Source organism: Nicotiana tomentosiformis, chromosome 12 (genome assembly GCF_000390325.3).
Source record: "Nicotiana tomentosiformis chromosome 12, ASM39032v3, whole genome shotgun sequence".
Lineage (NCBI taxonomy): Eukaryota > Viridiplantae > Streptophyta > Magnoliopsida > Solanales > Solanaceae > Nicotiana > Nicotiana tomentosiformis.
In genome coordinates, this window is record NC_090823.1 from 106,671,444 (window position 1) to 106,686,640 (window position 15,197).

At 33.3% G+C, this 15,197-nt stretch overlaps 1 long non-coding RNA gene across 1 annotated transcript; it reads left to right on the forward strand.

Moving 5' to 3' along the window:
- The first annotated feature begins 3,520 nt into the window (after positions 1-3,520).
- On the forward strand, positions 3,521-7,826 carry LOC108944962 (uncharacterized). Its single transcript, XR_001969095.3, has 2 exons — positions 3,521-3,669; positions 7,601-7,826. It is a non-coding gene; the product is annotated as an uncharacterized lncRNA (long non-coding RNA).
- Positions 7,827-15,197: the final 7,371 nt, after the last annotated feature.

Sequence of the window (15,197 nt, forward strand, 5' to 3'; positions counted from 1 at the left end):
ATTAATTGATATACCGGGCTAACTTGTTGAAGGATGTTTTATGCATTTAGTGGAAATCGAAAGAATCCAATTCGAGTAAGTTTCAATTCAAAATTTTTTTGGAATTGATCAAACTCTTTTTATCCAAAGTGTTTCATGTGAATATAGTTGGTTTTCCACGAAATATATTTCAGTAGAGCGTATGATGTCAATGGCTCCACCACTGTCACAAAGTAATTTAGAATGATTTTTCTTTATCGATGATGATCGGTGGTTGAAGTTCTCTTTTTAATCCTATTTAGATTCTGTCAAATGAATACAGTCAAACTCTCCATGAAATTTATAGTTGCATTAGTTATAGCTTGTTCGTAAATAAAGCGAATTCGAAATTTTCTTTCATTCCAAGCCATAACATGTATCCATGCGCTTCATATTTGTTCGGAGTTCGTTCCAATAAATATAGCCATCAACTTGGAATCAAATAATAAAATGTACCGGAAAATATAGTTTTTCTTTTGTTTTGACACAATATCTGGACCTTATCAAGATCTAGAATAGTACTCATGAGAAGGAAATTCTCCCACTACATTTAGGACCGTTTGGAAATGATTCCTAAATATTTTTTGAAAAAGTTGATGGGTGAAGTTTGATTTGAAATTGAAAATGTATTTGTCATGAATTTTGGGGCAAGTTTTGACATATTAAAAAAGTTCTTTTTTCAGCTAAAAAGTCCCAAATAGTCATGATTTGACCCAAAAAAAAGTCTTAAGATATTTGAGATTTGAAGTTTTGATTTTCAAATTTTATAAATAAACACATATTTTATTTTATTTTTTTTAAAAAGAACTTTCAAAACTTATGGCTAAACGCCTACTTATATTTAGTCTACTCTTTGTGGACACTAACTTGAAGCATCAATAGAAGTGTAGAATATTTGACAAAAAAGCTTCCCACGGTGATACAGCATAAGAAACTAGTAGATCAAGTGGAGTCGCAATGTAAACTCAAAGATGGAAAATAAAGCTTTTGAGTGCATATATTTGGTAAATGTTGCAGCAAAAGTCGTTATATTGCTATACATGTAAATAGTTTTTGTTTAATAATTGCATAACAATTTCTTTATAATGTATAAACAATTTCTTTATAATATTAATACTCTAAGTAAATGCTCGAGCAAAACTAAAAGAAAATTAAATATTACTCTATCAGTTTTAATTTAGATGACACATTTTTCTTATTAATCCGTTTAAAAAAGAATAAGATATTTTTATAATTGAAAATAATTCAACATTAAACTCTACATTTTATTGATTTTATCATTAATAAAAAAATTTTATAACCATACATATATCATAGTGCCACAAAGTTTTTACCTCTTAAACTTTTAAAATCATAAATTTTATTTTATTTTTTTTTTAAACTCTGTACCAAACAAATACTTTTTAGAAACAAGCACGAGTCATAGTCTTTTCATTCAAGATTCAAGCTTTGATTTGACAAGACAATACATACATGTGAAGGATATGACAATTGCCTTACGAGCTATTAAGTGACCTCTCCTACTACTCAACGGCTCAACCTGTCAAAATATCATTCCCTCCCACACCCAAAATCTGCACTTCTTCTCTACTTCTGCATTTTTTATTTCTCATTATTTATATTAAAGTCCCCACTAATTTAAATTGCGTTAGACAAGCTCGATAAAAAGGAAAATATTTTCTACGAAGATTTTTTTTTTAAATTTTTATAGTTCAAACCCACAATCTTTGATTAAGGTTAAAGATATCTCATCAATGTCATAACACAGAGAAATGAAGTGTTCCAATTTTGTCTTAAAACACATTTTTCATCTGTTTCGGTTTATGTGAACCTATTTTCTTTTTGATCCGTTCCAAAAATAATTATCCCTTTCTAAATTTGGAAACAATTTAGCTTAAACTTCCAATTCTATCCTTAATTAGAAACTTTTATAACCACACAAATATTCTGGACCCCTTTTGACTTGTTTAGGATCATAAATTCCTAAAGTCTTCATTTTTTCTTAAATTTCGTGCCTAATCAAACATGTTTACATAAATTGGATCGGAGTGAGTAGTAATCCTATCCATGAATAATGACATATCTTTCCATCAGTATGTTTATTTTATTTTATTTTTAATTCAAATGACATCAGTCCGTTAACTATTGTACTTCACTAACTGATGCTAAGATTTCAATCCTCTACTGTTTGTCTCTCTTTTTTCCTCCACAAGACTCTCTCTTGGCTTAGGCAAAGAGTGCAGTGGCACTGACTTCCACGTGCCATTTATGGCACTTTCACTTCATAGCCTAACCCCTTTCTCATTCCTTTACTTTCACCACCAATACTACTAATGCTACGAAATATTTTGATTTTGATTGAACATAATATTTAAAATATATATATATATATTATTGTAATATTTATGATCTTAAAACATACTAGCTCCGTTTCAGTTTACGTGAATCTATTTTCTTTTTTGTCCGTTTCAAAAAGAATGACTCCTTTCTATATTTGAAAATAATTTTGCTTAAACTTACAATTCTACCCTTAATGAGAAGCTTTTATAACCACACAAATACTCTGGGCCCCTTTTTGAATTGTTTAGGACAACAAATTCCAAAAATCTTCATTTTTTCTTAAACTCCGTGTCCAGTCAAACAAGTTCACATAAATTGGAACGAAGTGAGTATTATAATTACTTTATATGATTATAAAGCTGGTTGTTGAGGGTAAACCAAGAAATTTATAGATAATTTGTTTTAATTTTTTTTAAAAGAGTCATTCTATATGAAATAGATTTAAAAAATAAAATCATAGAAACTTGAATACGAGTAATAATTACTCCTATTGTTTTTAGTGATATTTTCTTTGCCCTATTTCATATATCGATATTTGACTATGTATTTAAGTCTAAAAACGGTTACTCCTAACTTATATATACTCTATCCGTTCACTTTTACTAGGGCAAGCACAAAATACCTCGTTCGAGTCCCCGGACGAAGGTGAGACCAACCTTATTATGATTAGCGAAGTCCTTTCCAACTCCGTCGAATGGTTTCACTCCTCTTTTCCCCTTCTGTCAGTTCCTTGTCAGTCAGTCGACTCCCCTCCCTCAAAAGATTGTCGAACTTCACGGTTATTCATCCATATATGGGTAATCTCCGGCGGTCAGAGAAGAAAGGATCTCCATGAAAGCAGGAGGTCTTAAACATTAGTCTGTCTTCAAATCATTTTTCAAATTTAATAAATTATGCATCAATTAATATGGGTATCATGATAAATTATGTATTTCATTTATTATTTCTTATAGGGCGTGAAAAGTTAAAACGTGTCACGTAAAAGTGAACGGAATGAGTACTTACTGTATTAGATAACGTACAGTTGTACTAGTAGGAAAGATACTGAAACAATGGAATATATTAATTTGTAAATTATGGTAATTCACAATTTAGTAAATTAAAAATGGCAATAATTGGGGTCAAGATATTCTTTTTATAATCATAATGTTCGGACCAAATCGGACATCCTAACTAATTTTACGAATACCCACCAACACAATCAAAGACATTCAAAATGAGAAGTGAGTTTGATGAGCAACAACAGTGACCCTTTTGCCTATTGATTTGAATGAAAAGATGGGAGGAACTTGTTCATCTGATCTTATACTGGTAATTAAATGTCTCTTTCTATCTGCTTCCCTCCCCTTATTCTTTTTGCCTCTCTTTTTTACTTGTTCATCAATCTTTCCCTTTGGAGGTCTATTTTGCAGAATCTGTATCTAAGGGCAGTTGCGTTACTTTTCCTTTTGACATTTTCCTTTTGTTGAATTCTTGCTAGGATCTATATACTTGGATATTTTGTGCTAGCCAAATGATTCTTAGAATTAGGTTGACTATTTTAGAGTAGTAAATGGACGTAGAATGCTTCTTTGCAGAAAAAAAAAAAAATCGATCTAATTAGTTTGATTTGATTCAAATATTTGAAAAACCAATTTAATTGGTGTGGTTTCCTTTTAAGTAAAAATCAACTCAAATCGACGCATGAATAACCCTAATTCAGTCTACAATTGCCCTTGTGGCAAAACAAAATATTAGAACAGAAAATAATTATAGATGAAGAAGAAAAAAAACAATTTAATTTTCTATGTGTTTATTATTTTATTTACATTATAGGCGAAGTTGATGTGCAGTGTACTTAAGGAATGGACTAAAGGAAGGACCATTATGTATGCCTGCAAATGTTTGGCCTTGTTTTGTCTTTTGCAGTTAAAGTTAAAAAAGAAAACTAGTCCAACTTAAGGACCATGCATGTGATGTAGATATATCAGAGAGAAGAGAAAATAGTACAGTACTGATTACTGAGTACTACTACTGGTATTTGCATTCATGTGCATGCACACGAGCACTGATCTCATTTTCACCTATACTTAAACGAAGAGCCAATAAAGAAAGGCAACCTTAAAAACCAGAAAGAAAAAGCAGGGCCAGTCTCTTTGCTATATAGTGAGTAGAAGACATGGCGGAGCTAGGTTTTCGTCCAACTTAATAGCCTTTGCATAGATCTTATAGTTATATTAAGAAGTTCGTTATATATATATAAATATTCAAGTACAAACTCAATAATTAAAGTTATACCTACTATAAACTTCAAATGATGACTCAGAAATAAAGCAAATATATATACTCCATCCGTTTCAATTTAGATGAAATAGTTTGATTCGACATGGGGCTTAAGAAAAAAAAAATTAAATATTGTGGTATTAAAAGCTTAAGTGGTAAAAACTTTGTAGGGCCACGACATTTGTGTGATTATAAAATTTTTTCATTAATAGTAGTAAAATGAAGAGTTTAAATTTAAATTATTTTTAATTGTTAAAATGTGTTGAACAAACTAATAATAAGAAAAGTGTAACATATAATTTGAAGCAAAGGGAGTATATAAGTAAAAAGAGTCAAAGGAACCATAGGTATTGTAGCAGAAGGGAAGTTGCAGAAACTGGCAAAGAGATAATGGAGAGGTATGAGAGAATAGGGACAAGGAGAGTGAAGAGAGTGGGTCAATTAATGTCCCACAAGCATGGGGTTGTCTTGTCTTGTCATGTCAAAAGCTTCACCTATTAATGTTCTTTTCTCTTGTTTACATCTTGTCCTGATGCTACTATTGACACTACTTAGCTTTTACAGAGGTTAAAATAGTTTACTTTCTTGTTGCTTCCTTCATCATCGATGCTATCGAGCAAAAATTATGGGATATTGGAGTTTAAATTTCAGTAGAGATAAAAAAACTTTTGAATAATTTCTTTTTCTGTATGAACTTTGATGAACAAAGTAATAAAAAATAGCAAATATTTGGTAGAATAGTCAATATGTGCGCAAACCAAAATACTATCTTAGAATGTTAACATGGGCAATATACTTATAGGTGTTATTTTGACAATTTGTAAATTAAGTTTTTCACAAACATAAGAAATGGAGTATCAAACAGATACAACTTCATGAAAAAATATTGGTTGAGAACTTTTTCACCTTGTTTTCGCTGCAAAGGCAACCTAAAAATCCCGAAGTTAGTTGCTGATGTGATGTGAAAGAGAAGGCTGTTAATTGAGAGACAAAAGTGAATATATTACTTCTATAATGCAACAAGTCAGTAATTTAACGGCAGGTACCAACTCTAGGCAATACACTGCTAGAAATTATGCAAAAACCAACCAACTTTGGTCGGTCAAAAAATCGATCAAAGTTGATCGATTTTTTAAAATATTTTATTTTTTAATTTTTTTTTTACGAAATCGACCAACTTTGGTTAGTTTTTTTTGGCGCAAAAATGCGAAAAACTATTTTGAGTCCTACGAAATTTATTTTTTAAAAAACCGACCAACTTTGGTCGGTTTTTCAATTAAAATAAATAAAAATTAATATTAAAAAAACGACCAAAGTTGGTCTGTTAATTCGACCGGTCATTTAAAAAACCGACCAACTTTGATCGGTAATTTTATTTTTAATAAAACCGACCAACTTTGGTCGGTTATTTTTGTGCGAAAATACAATTAAAGAGTATAAATCAAATAAAAGGCAGTCTTAAAACAAAATGCACCAATGGTCTAGTGGTAAAATAGTATCCTGCCACAGTACAGACCCCGGTTCAATTCTCAGATGGTGAATATTTTGATTACATCATTAAAATACTAACCAACTTTGGTCGGTTTTTTTTGCAATATTTGCTTTTTTGAATTTAATTGACCGACCAAAGTTGGTCAGTAATTTCCGATCAACTTTGGTCGGTATGACTTTACGACCCCTAAAATACCGTCCACACGTAAATGGTCGCGTTTTGGTCGGTTATTGGCCATTAACGACCAACGTTGGTCGATTTTTTTGTCAGTTTTTACCGAATTTCTAGTAGTGATAATAGAATTGAGAAGGAAGAGAAAGAAAAAGTTGAGTGCAAAAGAACCACAAAAAAATGGAGAGCTACGAAAATGGAAAATGCAAGGATCAACAACAACAACACACCCAGTGTGATTCCACAAGTGAGATCTGGGGAGGGTAGTATGTACGCAGACCTTACCCCTACATTCAAGAAGACAGAGAGGTTGTTTCCTGAAGACCCTCGACTTACGAAAGATAAAAAGAAGGGCAGCAACAAGCACACCAATTAGAAAACCGAAGCAAAAAATACAAAGATACAAAACTAAAACTGAGTAATGCAATCAGAGGGCCGGAACGAAATCAACGACAAGTAAACACAGAAGTCAAGGAATATGCAAATATATTAATAACGCTAACTCATGTACTAAAACTATTGTCACAAACAAGGACAACACTAGGCAACCTATCCTAACCTTTTACCTTTATTCTCAACCTCCGCACCTTTCTATCAATGGTCATGTCCTCGGTGAACTGGACCAATGCCATATCTTGTTTAATCACCTCTCCCCAATACTTTTTCGGTCTACCACTACTAAAAACAGCAAATTTGTGACTGAATAATTCCGACCGATTTAATTCAGTCGCAATTTTCGACTGATTCGGTCGGAAACTTTATTAAAAATACATGTTAATTATTTTTAAAATTTTTGGCTCAAAACTTGCGACTGATTTAGTCGCTCAATTACGCGAAAAATACCACGAAAATAATTTTTATGGTTTGCGACTGAATCAGTCGCAATAATTAAAATTAAAAAAAAATTTAAATATTTCGACCGATTTGGTCGGAATCTGCAATAAAAACGAGACCTGACTGGTCAACGGGATTTGCGACCGAATCAGTCGCAATTTGAAAATTCAAATTTCAAATTTGCGACCTATTCGGTCGCAAATCATTTTTTGTAATACACCCTAACCCATTTTTTCTTCTTTCATCTTTCTTCTCTAACTTTTTTTCCTCTCCTCCCCTCTCCCCTTCTGCCCCCACCTGCTCTATTTCTTGATTTTCTCCTCTAATCTAACCATATTAGGTATAATTTTCCTCTCTTTCTCTCTCTCTCTCTCTCTCTCTCTCTCTCTCTCTCTCTCTCTCCTCACCGCTCCATTTCCCCCGTCCAATCCCCCCCCAAAATTTTTTTTTATTCCCAAGTTGTTTACCTCATTTTTGGTGCAGGAATCCGGCAGCTCATCTCCCCTCTGGTGGTGGTTCGGCAGCAGATCCGTTGGTCATTTTCTTCGGTTTATTTTTTGCATTAATTTAGCAAAATAGTATGTACAAACTAGCTATATAATCTGCAATATAGTATAGATAAATTAGAAATAATTTTTGCATTATAATATGTATATAGTGATGTTAAAAATTTACTTGTTTAGATTAATTAGCTATTTTTTTCTTTTTAGTTAGATGTTCTTGTAAAAATGGCTAGTATACTTGTATGTATCCAATAGTAAATCTAGAAAAAAATTTAGAATAATTTGGGTATGTTCCATAAGTATGGAATTATTATTTATATAAAAAATAACTAAAGAAACAACTTAAGTGCTAATACTTCGTATAATTTAGGTTATAATAGTTAGAGTTGAACAATATTTTAAAGAGTTAGAATTTTTTTTACATTCAAGTTATGTTAATTAAGAAATAACTTAAGTGTTAATTCTTCTCTGTTTCGGCTTTTCGTTTAAAAATTCTCCATGCCCTATCTATGTATTAATTATATTATTTATTATTGAAACAAAATGAAGAAGATGCAATCAATTAAGTATTAGAGCGCTATCATATGCTAATTTGAAATAAATTAGATTAATTTTTATATTTTAGGACTTTTTTGTCTTACAATTATTTAATGTACATATTAATATTGAAACCACCCAAGTATTATAGTAAAATATATAATTAAACTATTTAGATAACCTTTGGGAGAATATAACTTAGTAAGTAGTATAAATAAAATAAATATGTCAATTTCTAATTTTTTTTTTTGTTTGTGTAGATGGCATTTGCGCATCGTACATGGATGTATAATAGGAATCATCCTAATCGTGTGGGGTTAAGGGATGAATTTAAAGAATGGGTTGTTAGATTTATTGCTAAGGCAAGGACACTTGATAATTTTCATATTGAAGGAACGATTATGTGCCCTTGTGTGAAATGCAAGTGTGTTAAGTTATTGGAAGAAGATGTTACATGGCATCTTTTTAAAAAGGGATTTATGGAAAATTATTATGTATGGAATGCTATATTAGGTTTTTGTTTGGTTGTTAGGTGTTTGGTTGGCTGTTTTATTTGGCAGGTGGTGTAATTAGAAATACAGCAGAATTTTGCTTAAAAATGCTCAGATTTGCGACTGATTCAGTCGCAGATTGAAAATTTCTGACAAAATTTAATTAAGATTTGCGATCAGTCGCAAATCGAGAAATATTGATATTTTTAATTAATTAATAATCAATATTTACGATTGTTTCAGTCGGAATAATTAATTAAAAATTAATTTTATTTTTTAATTTTCTGACAAAATCAATCGCAACTTTTAATTTATATATATTTTTTTAATTCTGGTCAGCGACTGAATTAGTCGCTAAATTTGCAACTGATTTGGTCACAAATGGCCTAATTTTAAATGTCTCCGTATTTTTCAATTTGCGACTGAATCCATCGCAAATTTTCGACTGATTCTGTCGCAAATATATTGCGACCACGTGTTTTCCGACTGACACTTTTCAGTCAGAAATTCGTTGGAAAAATATAATTTTTGACTGATTTGACGGTCGCAAATTTGCTGTTTTTTAGTAATGTACCCCTACCTCTCCTTAGGCCCAACCTCTCACACCTCCTCACAGGTGCATCTGTGCCTTTTCTATTCACATGCCCGAACCATCTAAGTCTCGCCTCCCGCATCTTGTCCTTCACAGGGGCCATGCCTACCTTGTCCTGAATAACTTCATTTCTAATTCTATCTAGCCTTGCATGACCGCACATCCATCTCAACATACTCATTTCAGCCACATTCATCTTTTGGATATGAGAGTTCTTGACTGACCAACACTACGCCCCATATAACTAGTCGATCCGACCATCGATAAAACATACCTTTAAGTTTAGGTGGCACATTCTTATCACACAAAACACGTGAAGCGAGCCTCCAATTCATTCATCCCGCCCCAATACGATGTGTAATATCCTCGCCGATCTCTCAATTCTCTTGTATAACTGACCCAAGGTATTTAAAACTCTCTCTCCTAGGGATGACTTGAGAATCAAGCCTCACTTCTTCGTCCACAACCTGAGTTATCCTACTGAACTTGCACTCCAAGTATTCAGTCTTGGTCCTACTCAACTTGAAACCTTTAAACTCTAGGGTCTGCCTCCAAATCTCTAACCTCTCGTTAACATCGCCTCGCGTCTCGTCAATCAGAACAATGGCATCTGCAAATAACATGCATCACGACACTCTCCTTGTATGTGGCGCGTCAGCGCGTCGATCGCCAAGCAAATAGAAATGGACTGAGGGCTGACCCCTAATCCAACCCCATCATAACTAGGAAGTGTTTTGAGTCCCCTCCCACAGTCCTCACTCGAGTCTTAGCTCCATCATACCTGTCCTTAATATCCCTAATGTAAGCAACATGAATACCTCTAGCCTCCAAATATTTCCACAAAACCTTCCTTGGCACTTTATCGTTAGCCTTCTCTAAGTCGATGAACACCATATGTAAATCCCTTTTCCTCTCCCTATACTGCTCCATCAACCTCCTAACAAGATGAATAGATTCTGCAGTCGAACGTCCTGGCATAAATTCAAACTGATTTTCAGAAATATCCACAATCCTCCTCAACCTCAGCTCAACCACCATCTCCCAAACTTTCATAGTATGGCTTAGTAACTTGAAGTCTCGGTAGTTATTACAACTTTGGATATCACCCTTGTTCTTATACAATGGGACCATCGTACTCCATCTTCATTCTTTGGGCATCTTCTTCGTCATAAAAATGACATTAAATAACCAGTGAGCCATGTGAGCACATGATTTTTGCCCAACTAAAATACTCCTACAAAAAATTCACAAATAGAGTTTTTCTAAATTGTTTTAGGTTTTATAGAATTTGTAGGGATTTTCGGTTAATTTTTGTTTGCATTTATTTGCATATTTAACATTTTTAAATCATGAAAAAATACCAAAATGTCTAAAGTATTTCATGCATAACATTTTAGGTCTTAATTGCACTTAGGATTTAATTATATAAGTTAATTACATTATTAAACAGAAAATCACAAAATATGGGTCATTTTTGTATTTTTAGCTTTTAAATGCAAATTAAGTAATTCTTCCTTCATTAGTCTAAATTAATCAATCATGGTAAAATAGATAACTAGGTTTATTCCTTTAAATTAGATTGATTTAGCACTTAATTTAGGTTTAATTAATTAATTTTTGTTAGGATTTAAGGAAAAAAGAAGAAAAAAAAGAAGAAAGAAAAATCGTTTGGGTTTTAAACTTGGGCCAAAACAATTTTGGCCCAAACGCTCACCTGAATTCCGCCAAGCCCAATCCCTCACCCGGTCCAGTCTTACAACTAAGTGCGAACGACGTCGTTTTGGACGGATCGATCTCGACCATTCAATCCATCTCCATCCAACGGACACAGTCCACTCTCACCCCCATATAAAAGGCCTGTTATGTGTTTCCCCTCCCCCAGAACCCTAAACCTAATTCCTAACCAAGCGGCGCCCACCCCCTTTTCTCTCCCTCCGTCGACCGAACTCGCTTGAACTCAAGCGAGTTCACCCTCCCTCCAACTCACGCACGTGGTTCCTTCACCCTCCCTCCTCCACGTCACCCGTCCCGTAACGACCTCTGACAGAAAAGATTCTTCTCTCCCTTAGGCTTCACGCGCTTTTTGTATTGAGAACAATCTCGGATGAATGGTGGTCGTAGGATCTGAGAGATTCAAGATCCTAGACCTCCATTTGTCCGATTTGGTTCACAAGAAAGAGAATCGGATTCTCGCGGATTTTTCGGACGGAATGAGGAATTTTAGGGCACAACTTGAAGAAAATAGGTATGAAAATTTCTGGTTTGGGTATATATAGGGAGGTTAAGGGATTTCTTAGGGGTCTGATTTTTTTGGAACAAAAATTTTAGAGAAAAAAATCGGAAAGGAAAGCTAGGGTTCTAAAAAAAATTCTTTTTCTTTTCAGTGGTTCATCTTCATTTTTTTCGATTTTCTGGTTTAGTTTCAGAACAAAAAAAAATACAAAAAAAAACGTTCAGTGTTCGTCTGTTGATTTTATTTTGATTACTGTCTAAAAATAAAAAAAAAACACATATTCCGTCTCTTCTTTTCAATCTAGATTTTGAGTTGAAAATTGGACTTTGACTGAGAAGTTGTTGAGTTCGCTGCTGCTCGAGAGGCTGCCTTTTTTGAAGTGCAGATTTCTCTTAGTCATTGTTTTGCTGTTCATAGGTACGTTTAGCCACTTTGTTTAGCTTTATTTAAACCATAAATAAAGCTGGATTTGTTAAATTATCCTCTTACAATACTTTTAGTAGTTTTCAGCTTGTTTGAATCTCGGATGAAAATTTTGATTTGTTTATTAGCTGATTCTTTCCCATTTCATAGATTCATTATGTGTACTGTCGATTGGTCTCAATTTATTTTTCTCTGTTAAGTTCTGGAAATATTATGTATTTTTTTAGTTCTGATCCTAGATTCAACATGCTTAAAGTTTGAATCTGTTTGAAATCCTTTTCCTTGTTTGATCTTTGAAGTGATTGGAATGTTAAAATCAAGTATTGGTTTGTTGAATGCAAATAAGCAGCCTAGCATCTGATGAATGTTGTTCTGTTTCTCTAAAAAAATGTTCAAGTTCTATTGCGTACACTTAATTGATGCAAAAATCTGGTTTCATGTTTTCTTTCAAATAGTGGCCGAACTTAGCAAGTGAGGATAGCTTTGTAGCAAGTTTGCTTATTCTGAACAATGATTTACTTGCTTAAATGAACTTCAAGTTGGAATGTGTTGTTTAATTAATATGTTGTTACTGTTATTTGTTGATATAACCAAGTTAATTTACAAGGTAGCCCAAATGACTATCTCCTTGTAAATCAAACATGGCCTTGAGAAAGAAGCACTACACCGTTAGAGATTCGAAAAAAGAGAAGAAGTATAGAGTTTATATTTGCGCTAATGAAATAATGTAATTTATGTTATGACTAGCCAATTTGATTATGTAAATGGCTTTTATATCAATATGGACTGTTAATTAATCTTTTGTCCATAATTATTCAGTGGTTAAGGCTACTGGTCCATTTCAGAGGCCCAGATGTCTGGCCTAGAATTTTGAACTGTGATGTATTTTTGATTGAGTTAATTAATTAGGAAGAGGATTTTCAAATATTTTAATAACTCCCTGCCCGTTTATTTGGCGTGGAATTTCCCAACAATTCAGGGTGTTAATTGAATTCCATTCAACTATGTCGATATTTCCATGTTTAGCAAATAGTTCCAATTAGCCTTCATGTATGTAGCCTCCAGTTTTAGTTTTATCATGCGTTGGAAGATTTATTGAAGAAGAACAGCAGACATAGTATGAGCTCGTTAAAATAACTAGTATTTTAATAGAACACTGTATATGCTTTTTCCCACCAATAACTCGATAATTCTAGACTCTCACTTGTAATCTCACACCTTAGCAAAAATTGAATAATATCCAAACATCGTAGTTTGCTTTAGGCGCGATTAATAAATTATCGTGACTATGGGTACGGTTCCCGTGGCATAGTTATGATACGTAACCCTAATTCGAGTGTGCGTTTCACGTGACTCGGCCACAACTTCAAATAATAATAAAAATAAGCCTGTCGTAAATTGCGAGTGCATTTCATGTGGCGCGGTTTGCGACGTGTGCCAAAACGACAAGTGTACGACATCGTGACTTATTCCAGAAATAATTCCATAAATAATTAAAAGCGGTTAAAAAGTAAAAATGCACAATAGGCTTTAAACATGTATCAAATCAGATAATTAGGCCGATTATTGATAGTTGAGCGACCGTGCTAAAACCACGGAATTCGGGAGTGCCTCACACCTTCTCCCGGGTTAACAGAATTTTTTACCCGGTCTTCTGTGTTCGCGGACCATAAATAGAGTCAAATTTCCCCGATTTGGGATTTAAAATAAATCGGTGACTTGGGATACCATAAATTATCCCAAGTGGCGACTCTGAAATAAATAAATAATCCCATTTCGATTAATGTCACTTAAATTGGAAAAACTCCCTTATTCCCCTAACTATCCCATACCCCTTCGGGAAAAAGGAGGTGTGACAGCTTTGGCGACTCTGCTGGGGATGTCGAACCCAGAATCTCTGGTTCAGGGTTCAGAATTCGAGCTTAGATGACTGTTATACTTGGCTTTTACTTATTATCCTGATTTTGTTTTACGTGTTTGAGCCTAATGTGCTAAATGCCTATTTTTACTGCTTTGATATTGTTTGGACTGTATATAAACTGTCACGAAACCATTCTCCTCTCTGAGTCTTCTAAATCTTCTGGGAAGTGCACGCTGGCGTGACTTCTTTTCTATTAGTGTCATATCCTAATTTAGAACGAGGATCGGATCAGTTACAAAGCCGGATGGCCTTTTGCTTACCGGTACGTTGCCCCCCACCCGGCTCGAGTTGTCCGCTCGGGTAAGCCAGGTCTAGAACAATACACCCAAGATTTAAACTTAGAATAACATAGCCTCATGCCGGATCCCTAGTAGGTACGTTTGCTTGCATCACGTGCATTTGACTTAGGGGACTCAACACAGGGGTTGGGTCCGTCTAGGACAGGTGTACTCAAAATTAAAGGACCATCCTGATGCATTCTTTACGTGCTACTTGTGCATTAATTTGCTTGGCTTGTATGTTGACCGGCTTCGTGACTAAGGAAAAATAAATCCAAAAAAAAAAGAAGAAGAGAAAAACCAAGAGTGAGGTAAGATAGAAAAACACCTAGTTTTGATAATTCCGGTATTCAAAAATCCCGCTACTCTGTCGAAATTTCAAAAACAAAGAGAGAATCATTCCAAAACAAATCATATTTTTCTGTGCATCAAAATGACCGAACTACGCGGGTCTGATTCTCACCGGATGTGAGATACGCAGGCAAACCTCATCGGTTCCGGCCCCCAATTTTCAAAAAATCTAAAATATTTTCCTTTATTTTCTTGTTTAGAAAGTCTTTCTTTGAGACCCCATTTTTTAAAAAAAATCCAAAAGTATTTCCTTTAATTCCTTGTTTTAGGAGTTTTGTTTTTTTTAGAAAATCCCAAACAAATAAAAGATTAAAAAAATAATTTTAAACCAAAACAAATATATATTTTATTTGTAGGAGTCTTTCATTAGAAAAAGAAAACAAATAAAATTAAAATCCAAAAATATTTTCATTCTTCTTTCGAAAATTGAAAACAAAATTCAAGATTCTTTAGAAGTGTTTCTTTCATAAATTCAAAATAAAAGTCCATAAATCCAAAAATATTTCCCTTTTCCTTTTTTTTAGAAGTTTTTCTTTCGAAATTCCGAAAAAAAAATATAAAATCAAAATTCAAAAAAAAATATTTTTTTTTCTTTAGAAGTCTTGCTTTTTCAAAAATTAAAAAAAAAACAGAATAATCAAATTCCAAAAATATTTTCTTTCTTTTTACAAGTCTTTATTTTTTTAAAAAAAAAAAAAATTGACCACTTCGCAAACACAGCCCTAAAATCTTCTCCTCCGAAGTGTTGAAA